Source organism: Pteropus vampyrus, unplaced genomic scaffold (assembly GCF_000151845.1).
Source record: "Pteropus vampyrus isolate Shadow unplaced genomic scaffold, Pvam_2.0 Scaffold33, whole genome shotgun sequence".
Lineage (NCBI taxonomy): Eukaryota > Metazoa > Chordata > Mammalia > Chiroptera > Pteropodidae > Pteropus > Pteropus vampyrus.
This window is the reverse complement of record NW_011888814.1, coordinates 5,743,425-5,754,540: the sequence shown is the minus strand read 5'-3', so window position 1 is coordinate 5,754,540 and position 11,116 is coordinate 5,743,425. Positions and strand designations below refer to the sequence as shown.

General features: G+C 30.6%; 2 pseudogenes; both read left to right on the top strand.

Annotated features, from left to right (window-relative positions):
- Positions 1–1,163: 1,163 nt before the first annotated feature.
- Positions 1,164–1,282, top strand: LOC111738012 (annotated as a pseudogene).
- Positions 1,283–3,045: 1,763 nt separating this feature from the next.
- Positions 3,046–3,165, top strand: LOC111737979 (annotated as a pseudogene).
- Positions 3,166–11,116: the final 7,951 nt, after the last annotated feature.

Below are 11,116 nucleotides of genomic sequence, written 5' to 3'. Positions count from 1 at the left end.
TTATTTAAAGTATTACAATTCAATAGCTTCTTTCATTCCATTCATTTTTAACATAACCTGTCACAGATGTTTTGTTTATAATGTGCATAAAGCTTATTATCCATATTTTTTAAAGATTTAGGTATTTTCTTAAAGTTTTAATGGTTATTATTAAAATAGAAAATTGGTCAAAATGTGTATGCAGCCGATTTTTCAAAACATTTTTAATAGATACATAACATTATAACAGACTCAATTTATTCATCTCCTTGGTGAGTCACCTCAAATTAGTCATATTTCATCTAGTGATAATTATAAATTTGGGAAATTAGCTACATTTCTGTGATTAATTAACTATAGTAAGTTATAAGTATGCTGAAAATGGCAAAAACTATTGAATATGAATAAAACATCTATGTGCTTGACAATCTTAAACAATGTATTTCAAACTTTAACAAATAAAATGAAATAAACATACGTAGAATGTCTATGTGTAGACAAATAAAATGTATCTGCATCTTCTTGCAATTGTTGAATGTAAAATTTTAAAATTAAAATAAGGTAATTTTTTTAGTTTTTACGTCGAAGTGACATAATTATTTTTACGAACAAAAATATTTTTATGATGGCTCTTTTTATATGGTAAAAAATTTCTAAACAATGCTTCCTTATGCCTTGATTAGTTAATATTAATAGAATATGCAGCATAGAAGTGCTAGCAAAAGTGTTTCCTTTAGAAGATTAAAAATTCCTTAAAAGTGTGAGTTCAAATGGCATTTAAATTTGAATGACTACACATTTATGTTAATACCAGCCTCATTCAGGTTTAATTATATAAATAAAACCAGGAAAACAGATCAATTAAACAATAAAAAATCAGCTTTCCTAAAATTATTACAAAATTGGAATGTCAGCCATCAAATAGAATTGAAAATACTGATATGTGCTTGTTTGCAGACAATTTTTCATGTTTAAAATAGTTTTAAGTAAAAAAAAAAAAATTGTAGCTTGTATCCATCAAACCCATGTTTGAGAGACAAACCAATATTATCAAAAAGAGTCCTTAGATTATCAGACGAAGAAATGGTTTGATGATAACATTTATTTTTTAAAAGACATTGATGTATGACAGAAATCATCCTTTTAATATATTAGTGAAATGTTGATAATATTAAAAAATTCTAGTCTATGGCCATGCCACCCTGAACAAGCCCGATCCCATCTGATCTTGGAAGCTAAGCAGGGTCGGGCCTGGTTAGTACTTAGATGAAAGACCACCTAGGAAGACCAGGTGCTGTTGGCGTAAAAACTGAAAAATAAGGGATTGTAAGCTGACAAGGTCCTTGCAACCTATGAGGTCAACCAAGGATTGCTTCGCCTAACAATACATATATTTTTATATATATTCTACCTTACCTATATATTATTCTATATATTCTCTCTATATAGAATACATTTATATTCTACCTTACCATTTTTATTTAAATCACTAGAAATGTCTTCCTATTTATTCTAACTATATTAAAATGTACTGAGTTTACCTATTTATATTAATGTAGCATATCTGCTTTATAACAGAAATTGCTTTATATCTAATTCCGGTGGTTCCTGAAGTAGTTCAGGCTCTTAGTGAAGACCCTCAGGAATAATTGTCCACACCACAAAACCATTATGCCATTCAGTATGTTTAACAAGACACATGAGTAGAATATCAATGATGCACAAAATCAGTGTTGTGATCTGTTAGGGAAATTAGCCTAGTAACTCACCAGATAATGCATGTCTCTAGATAGCACTATCTATCTAAATAGCAAATACTTGCTGTACCTTATTGATATTTATAGTAATAAACATTGGATTCTCTGATTCCGTTTTGTTTTCTGGTGTATATATACATTAGGTAAATCAACACTAAATGACATATGGCCAGTCATGAATGAAAATAATGAAATTGGAGGCAATACTTTTTAACAACTTAAAAATCACCTTCCAACACAGCAGTGATTTTTCTTGCTAGTATTTTCAAGACCTCCATCCACTCCTGTTTTAAGCTATTTTCTTTAGGACTTCATTATGTTTCTTGGGAGACTATTTCACACTCTATTAGTTACAGTCAATTTCATCGCATTATTGGAAGTATAAACACCCACAGTTCTTTGCACCTCTTGAAAGCACATTTCTTCCTTCTTGGTATTTAATAACCTATAGTCTGGCACTTGAATTAGAGAATAATTTTACCTCTTCTGCAATATGATTTTAAGTGAAGAAAATTCTATTTGTCAATTTTGAATTTCATATTATATGAAAATAAGTTTCATATCTATTTTACATCAGAAAAACTGTCCAAAACTTAGCAATTAGGCAAATAATTTGGAACACAGATTCTTTCAATATTATCAATAGAAAAAAAGCTATCCAAAGATTGTCTAGGATAATGTGTTTAGTTCACTTTATTATTTATTATTAAAGGGCCCCGATTTAATAAACTGACGTTAATTTGTACATTCTGTCCAATATAGATTAAAATAATTTGTCTGCTAGAACAGGTAACTCCAAAGATTTATGATCTATTGGATATTAAAGAGTATTATATCCAACTCAGAAATCTCATCCTAAATTTTCTTTGACAAATCACCTACAAATACACTAAGTTCTTAAGTGCTCTTTGAACAAATCATATCTCCTGGTCCCTTCACTAATTAATAAGTTAAATAAAATGTTTGATTTGTGTTTATTTTACATTTGCCTGAAAGTCATGATCTCTTTTTCAAGTTATGCTTTAAACTATGCGATGATTAAAATCTCTCCAAGAAATATGAGCAATAAGTAAAAGACAGAACCTACCCAGATTCTTGCTAAGAAATTCAAACACTGGACCAAGGCTATATTATTAGAATTGCAGCAGGAAAAGCCTGATTGAATTTATCTGCAATACATCTTACTCTTTCTTAGTCATTGTCCTTCATGTCATTTACAGTTGATACTGTGTCAAATGAATGTCTAAAATAAAATCTATTATTTCAGGAAAGTGATGAAATGTAGGAACTCATTAAAATCATTTCCATAGTCTATGGCCATGTTACCCTGAACAAGCCCAATCCCATCTGATCTCGGAAGGTAAGCAGGGTCAGGCCTGGTTAGTACTTGGATGAGAGACCACCTAAGAAGACCCAGATGCTGTAAGCATAAGAAATAAATAAAAAATAAGAGATCGTAAGCTGACAAGGTCCTTGCAATCTATGAGGTCAACCAAGGGTTGCCTCGCCTAAAAAAAAAATCATTTCCACAATAATTTATGTATATTTGATTTCAATGTGTATCACATATCAGTTCTAACTTACTTGTTATTTAATAAACCTCCAATGCAATATTCAAGAATTTGTTAACCTATATCCTCAGATAGACATTTATAAGTACACATATCAAGATGGTTTCCATTTTTTAAGAACAGCATACTAATCTCCACTTCTACAAAAAAAGTGTTTCTAATACAGCAAGGAAACATAGATTGTTGTAAACTAGGCTTGATTGGATGCCATTTGTCTGTTCGAAAATATTACTTTTTGTGGTAAGAAACAAAAAAGTGAAGAAAAGTATAAAGTATGCATTAACAGGTGGAATGAGGTAAAGAGTGAAATATAAAGCAGTAAAAAGTAGACTACACAAAGTAATTAAGTTGATAATTATGTCCAATACTTGCCACAAATATAGCAAACATAAAATTGTACTGAGCTCCAGAAGCAAATGTGAAGTGTTGAAAACTGAAAAGTATCACTTGCCCTGAACTCATCAAAGTAAAATTAGAAATATCCATTCATAGCATTAGAAATATTTACCAATATATCTTATTTTGCCTAGAATTAGTTGCTCAGGTGCTCAAAATTTGCCCAGATATTAATTGATGACTTAAACATTATTTTTAGACCCCCTCAGTAAAATTGTATACATTTAGATTGTTTGAGATTGAAAAAAATTAAAGAAAGACTATTTATTTGACTTTTGCCTGGATGCTGCTTCAGAGAAATCATTTCCAGATGCCTGGAGACATAAAATACACTAAAGGATATTATCTTAATTCCATTTTAGAGGTAGATGGATCAGAAGTAAATAAAAGCCATTTCCTTCAGCCAGTTTCCCAATGCCAACTGGCCGGCCAACCCACAAAAATGAGTCTCATAATTAATAAGCCTTTTAGAAATAAGTCAACAAATAAGGCTCTCGCTCACTCTCAATTCTCCAAATATATTGGATTTCTGTGACTAAAATATCTAGCTAGCTGGTTTAATTGCATTTTAGGTCCTCAATTATCTCATGCAGATGATTTAATACAGAAATGATATTCTTCTCCAAGCAACATAAATGCATTAGAAATGTTCTAATTCTTCTCCAAGTAACATAAATGCAACTGAACAAAAATTTTCCTAGAAATGCTTGAAAAACTCTTTTTCTCTGTGTGCTACAAATATCAGATGTACCATGAATTGTTTGATAGTATTAGATATTAGGGAACAAGGTTAATTTCATGCAAACTATGATTATAAAAAAATGTGAAGAGAAATCAAAGTTTAACGGAGTTGAAAATTATATAAAACTAGAAAAGATCTTAAGCCTAAGAGTTTATGAGTACTCTATAAAAATAATACCCATCTTCTTTTCTTGATAAGCTTAATTTTTAATAAATTTCTTAGTAGAAAGTAGCATATACACAGAATTATACTCAAATTTTATGTGCAGAGTTCAAAGGGTTATCACAAACATACAATTGTGAGTACCACCAAAGTCAAGAAAAATATCATTAATACCACACCTTTCATGCCACTTTACAATCACTACTTATCATTCCTCTCCAAAGACAAACATTACCCTGAAGTATAATAGTCTTGATTAATTTTCCTGTTTTTGAACTTCAAATAAATGGAAGCATACAAATTGTATTTTGGGTCTGGTTTCTTTCTCTCAACATGTGTTTATGGAATCATCTATACTATTGTCACCACTAGTTATTTCATTTTTATTGTTATATAGTATGTGGATATATGAATACAGCACACTTTATCCATTCTATTATTGATGGGTATTTCATAGGTTTTATCTGGGAGTCTATTAAAAACAATGCTGCTCTGAACATTTTCATACATATCCTTTGATACACATGCACACATTTCTGTCAGGAATATATTTAGGAATGGAATTCTTAGGTTATAGAATATACATGTGTTAAAATTTAGAAGAGACTACTAAGTAGTTTTCCAAAATGATTTAACAATTTATAATCCTATCAGAAATGGGATCGTTCCACATGATTGGAAGATCTTGATATTATCAGTATTTTAAAAGTAAGCCATTATGGTTGATACATGGGATATTATATTGAGGTTACACTTCCCTGATAAATAATGACAGTAAGTGTCCTCTAATGTATTTATTGGCCATGTGAATATCTTCTTTTGTGAAGAGCTAGATCAGTCCTCTCATGTATTTTTCTAACATCTGTCTCAATTTTATTTATTTGTAGGAGATCTTTATAAATTGGACTTGAAATCTTTGACTGCTATTGCAAATATATTCATCTACTCAGTGGCTTGACTTTTTGCTATCTTATGTTATTTGATAAATAGAATTTCTTAATTTTAATAAAATATTACTAATAGTTTATTTTTAGTGTTTATATCCTATTTTATAATCTTTCATTTGAAAAATCTCTATTATCTTCAAGAAGCTTTATTTTTTACCATTAATATTTAGATATATAATCTACCTGAAGTTGAATTTTGTGTATAGTGTCAAGCAGTGATTGAGGATTTCCCCCTTTTTTGTATATACATTTGGTCTAGCACTATTCACTGAGATAAACCATCTTTTCCTTAACATTCTTCAGTTACATCTTTATTATAAATCAAGAATCACTGTATATGTCTGTATCTGTTCCTGGACTCTGTTCTAATAGACCATTTATTGTTGTGCCAATTTTGCATTTAGCTTGAAAATACATATTGATATCCATATTTGTTCTATTTTAGGATGGTTCTAATTATTCTTTTTAAATTTTAATACAAATTTAGCCAAAGTGCAAATTTTCATAAACATACATGATCACAAGTGTGTAGCAAGAAAAGCAGGTAACTGCATATGAATTTATTTAAAAAGAGCCAGAAAGTTTAAAAGAGTATATATTGCCATCCCTATGCCTTATTTAACAGATAAGTTCCAATGACAGGCAACAAGCATCAAAAACAGATCACCTCATTTGGTTCCTTTATTCTCTGGTGAAAAATAAATATTCATGCCCATCACCTTGATCTGTTTCTCATCCATCCTTAGTGAATAACACTAAGTCCAAAGAGCACAAGTCCAAAGAGCAACATCAGATACACCAGATCCAGATTTTGGTCCTAAATTTGTCATTCCGAAATGTATAACTTGACAATTAATTGAATCTCAATGGATTTCATTTTTCTCGACAGTAAAATTAATGAGGTCAATTTCATATTTTCTAAAACCATTTACTTCTGTAAAATATATATATATTCCTTTAAAAGAATTGTTGGCTTTCTTTTAAAGATTTTGTGTTTAAGAGTTGCTGAATAAGGAGTTTCACTTCTTAGGATACTGAAACACACAAAAGAACAATGCTCCCATTCTAAAAAAAAATAAAAGTGTGAGTAAACCACAACATTCAGGAGGTAGATGTCTTCAGCTTAGGTACAGGCTCAAGTCACTGAAGCACCAAAACAATTAATCAATCCAAAAGATGGTGGATGGCGGTAGTGCTATAATGCCATCATTTACTCTTGTCTCTTCACAACTTTTTATCTTGCTAATGAGAAACTACATCCAATTAGCCAAAATAAACAAGTGGAACTACATCAAACCACAAAGTTCTGCACAGCAAAGGAAACTATCAACAAATGAAAAGACAACCTACTGAATAGGAGAAGGTATTTTCAAATCATATTGGATAAAGGATTAATATTTTAAATATATAAAGAACTCATGCAACTCAACGGCAAAAAAAAATCCAATTAAAAAATGGGCAGTAGATCTGTATGGGCACTTATACAAAGAAGACATAGATATGGCCAACATGTACATAAAATGATGCTCAGCATCACTAATCATCAATTCAAAACACAGTGAAATATCACTGTGCACATGTTAGCATGACTATTATTAAAAAGTAAAGAAATGACAAGTGTTGGTGAGAATATGGAGAAAGAAAACCCTTGTGTATGGTTATGGGAATGTAAGTTGGTGCAGCTACTATGAAAAAAAGTATGGAGGTTTCTCAAGAAATTATAAATGGAACTACCATATGATCTCAGAATTCCATCTCTGAGTACTTATAAAAAGAAAACAAAAACACTAACTTGAAAAGACTCCCATGGTCGTAGTAAAATTACTTAACAATAACCAAGATATAGAAACAAGTATCCATTGGTAGATGAATGGAAAAAGAAAATGTGAGATACAGACATATGCACGCACACGCGTGTGCGCACACCCACACACAGAGGAATGTTATTCAGTCATAAAAAGGAGTAAAATCTTGACATTTGCAAAGACATGGATGGATCTTAAGAGCATTATGCTAAGTGAAATAAGTCAGACAGACAAAGACAAATACCCATTTATATGTTCAATCTAAAACTAAAACAATAAAACTGAGCTCTTAGATACAAAGAACAGATTGGTGGTTGCCAGAGGCAATGGGTTTGGGGACGGAGAAATGGATAAAGGGAATCAAAGGGTACAAGCTTTCAGTTATAAAATAAATAAGTCATAACAGAATTAACGGTGTAATTTGCAGTATGGTGAATGTAGTTCTTAACACTATATTGCATATTCGAAAGTTGCTAAGAGACTAGATCTTAAAAGTTCTGATCACAAGAAAAAATTTTGTAACTATATATGGTGACAGATGTTAACTAGGCTTATTGTGGTGATCATTCTCAAATGTATACAAATATTGAATCATTGTATTGTACACTTGAAACTCATATAATACACATGTCAATTATACCTCAATGAAAAAAACACTACATCCAATTAATCTCGACCGAAGACATTCATATCTGAAAAACAAAGATAAAAGTTGGTAGTCTCTTAAAGGCATATGAAAATTCATATGTGTAGGGAAAAATAATCTAACAAGTATTTGAGTAAAATAAATTAATATCCAAATGTGTTTTTAAGAACTGTGTTTAAGTACATATTAAATAAGATATTTGCAAAAATGCAATTCAATGTTTTTAGAAATGTTTAATTTATTTCTGTTATTGAGAGTGGTTTTAAATTTCAGAGAATATTATTTTAACAAGACTATTTAAAAACATTGATAAAAACATTTTAAAAATCACATGGAGAGTACTTATTCACTGAAACAATTGATCATATTTGTTATGGCTTTACTGTTCTTTCTGTATAACTATATTGATTACCATCTCTGAGACTATCCACAAGGCTTTGATGAAGTGCATACTAAATATGCTACAATAATTGTTTGAAGGTTCTGTCAAATATCACTGTGTTTACTATACCACGCATCATCAATGTTATGATTTGTAGTAATAAAGTTATGCTATGCAATTTTTTTTGGAACATGCAGCATATGGTACCAGATGCCAAGGGCATACTAATTAATGAAAAATTTAGCACATAGGTATTAGATCACTGTAATGCATTTGCAGCGAAGGCTTAAGGTATAACCCACAAAGCAATTTGAAATGTTAAGATTAATGTTACAGAAAATTTAATATCCTTAACAGTAATATACAAACACAGTACTCAAATATATACTTAAGCAATAAGAATATAGAAAGTGTGCTATCTTTCCCTTTTAAATAGGAATTATGCTGAGAAAAAAACTGAACCTCACACCCTTTATCAAACATCTTTATCAAAAATATTTTTTGCATTTACTGATACTCTCAAGAATATAAGTAAGTAATAGAAACTGGTTGACAGCCAAAAGCCCTCCCAATCTTTCCTTCCTGCTGATATCAAGCAGTCTTAATAACTAGCCAAATTACACAGTTCAAGTTTTTATAATAAAAATGCTACCCTTTTACATTTCTATAGACTTTACATTTTTACAAATTATTTTGTGACGTAAAAGTTAACAGCATGAGTTCTGGAGACAGACTGAACAAATTCTCAAAGACAAGTTCCAAGTTTAGAACTTGTGATCTTTATGACCCTGGGAAAGTTATTGAAACTCTAATAGTTACAGTTTTCACTTTCGGTAGAAATTATTACAGTATTTACTTCAAAGAGCTGTTGGGAGATTAATTGAGACAACCTGTGTGAAGCAGTTATCACTGTGCCTGACCCATAAAAAACATTCAATAAATATAATAAATGATAATAATTATATAATTAAATTACTCTCCCAACAACTCAATGATGTAGTTATTACATTCATGATTACTGCAGATGAAAAAATTTGAATAAAGAATTTAAATGTTTTTCCAAAGGTTATGAAGTTGCAGAGTTGAAAATTGAAGCCAAGACCCCAAGCTCCAAATCTAGAGTTCCTCACTAGTTGATAAAGAGATAGACAAAAATGACTTATGTTTATTTGATGGAATATGTCAGATTCTTGGGACTATTTTATGTTTAGTGATTATTTTCAGCCTTAATTTTATGCTATTTAAGCATAACTAACACATTATCGTAAGAATAAACACTTCAAAATTCTTTCTGAATTGTCCGCAAATTGTAAATTCAGATGTACCACATTGCTGCATGAAAGCTGGGGGAAGACAGCTTCAGCTACATGCCCCATCTCATGGTAAATGTTCAAGTCATGATATGTACTTGAAGAAACTTGAGTAAACATGTTTGAGTAATCAGTGTTGCAAAATGCAAACCATTCTAAATAAAACTAAACACTACGACTATACACTTTAACCTCTAATCCTTCACTTTTGTAGGCCAATTCTTTGGACTGAAAAATACAAATCTTCTCCCACTTCGAAAACTGAAAACAATCAAAAACGCTGCAAGAAAACAAAAGTTTATCCATGTTAGTTTTCTAGGAGAACCCCTCCCTATAGTTTGTAAGCAGCCTTGAATCTCTCGACTTCCTTAGCTGTCAACCTCATCTCTCACTTTACATGCTCTTTCTCTATGCCCTTCAAAAATTTTAAACCCACAATTTCAGAAAAATAAAAGACATCTCCATGGGAATGTTGAAATCACCAGTGCTACCCACAGAGGAAAAATTGCTTGCTGACGCAGGTTAAGGATTATTCTGAGAACTGTCTGGCAAATTGAAAGAATGAAGCCTAAGTGACCTACATCAAATGAGATATTAAAATATGTTTAATATACAAATCCAAAAGCATGACCACTAATAGAAATAAAACCATGTCATCCTTGTTAAAAACATGAAAATCATTAGCAGACTCCTTGACAATCCTATAAAAGTAAATTGAATCTAAAGAAGCAAATCTAATTTTGAAGGGGTATTACCGATGCTAAGACTCTTTTCTGAATGTATTTTTTAGCTCGCGTGCATAAAATTTTTTTTCTTTTCCTATCTCCCTCCTCTACATTTTATTTTCTCTCATGTTTTGTGTAAAATATAAGATTATTTTATAAAACATTTTATATGCCAATTAATCTATGAGTTGTCTAGACTGAATTCATGAAAAAAAAATCTGAATTATATGTTTTCAGAATATGAGACTCCTGATATTTTTTGTCTCTATATAGTAGTCATCAAAATGGGAAATTTGGATAGGCTCTGAGAACAGTCATAGAAATAGTGATTGTCAATAAATTAATCATAAAGGTTTAAAAAACTAAAAGTAATCATTCTAAGGAGAATACAATTGACTTAGAATATCTCTAAATAAACAATGGGTGTATTAGCCAGGACTTACATTCAGTTGAGGAGGAAAAACAAAATGAGCTTTCTTAGATGTTCCATCAGACTTTTGTTTTCCAGCTTTATTGAGACATAACTGACAACAATGTAGTAGTTTTGGTATATAACATAATGATTTTGATATATGATATACTGTGAAATGATTACCACAATGTTTAGTTAACACATCCACAGCCTCACAGTTACAATTTTACTTTTCTTGAGACAAGACCTTTAAGATCTAATCTCTTAGTAATTTTCTGATAT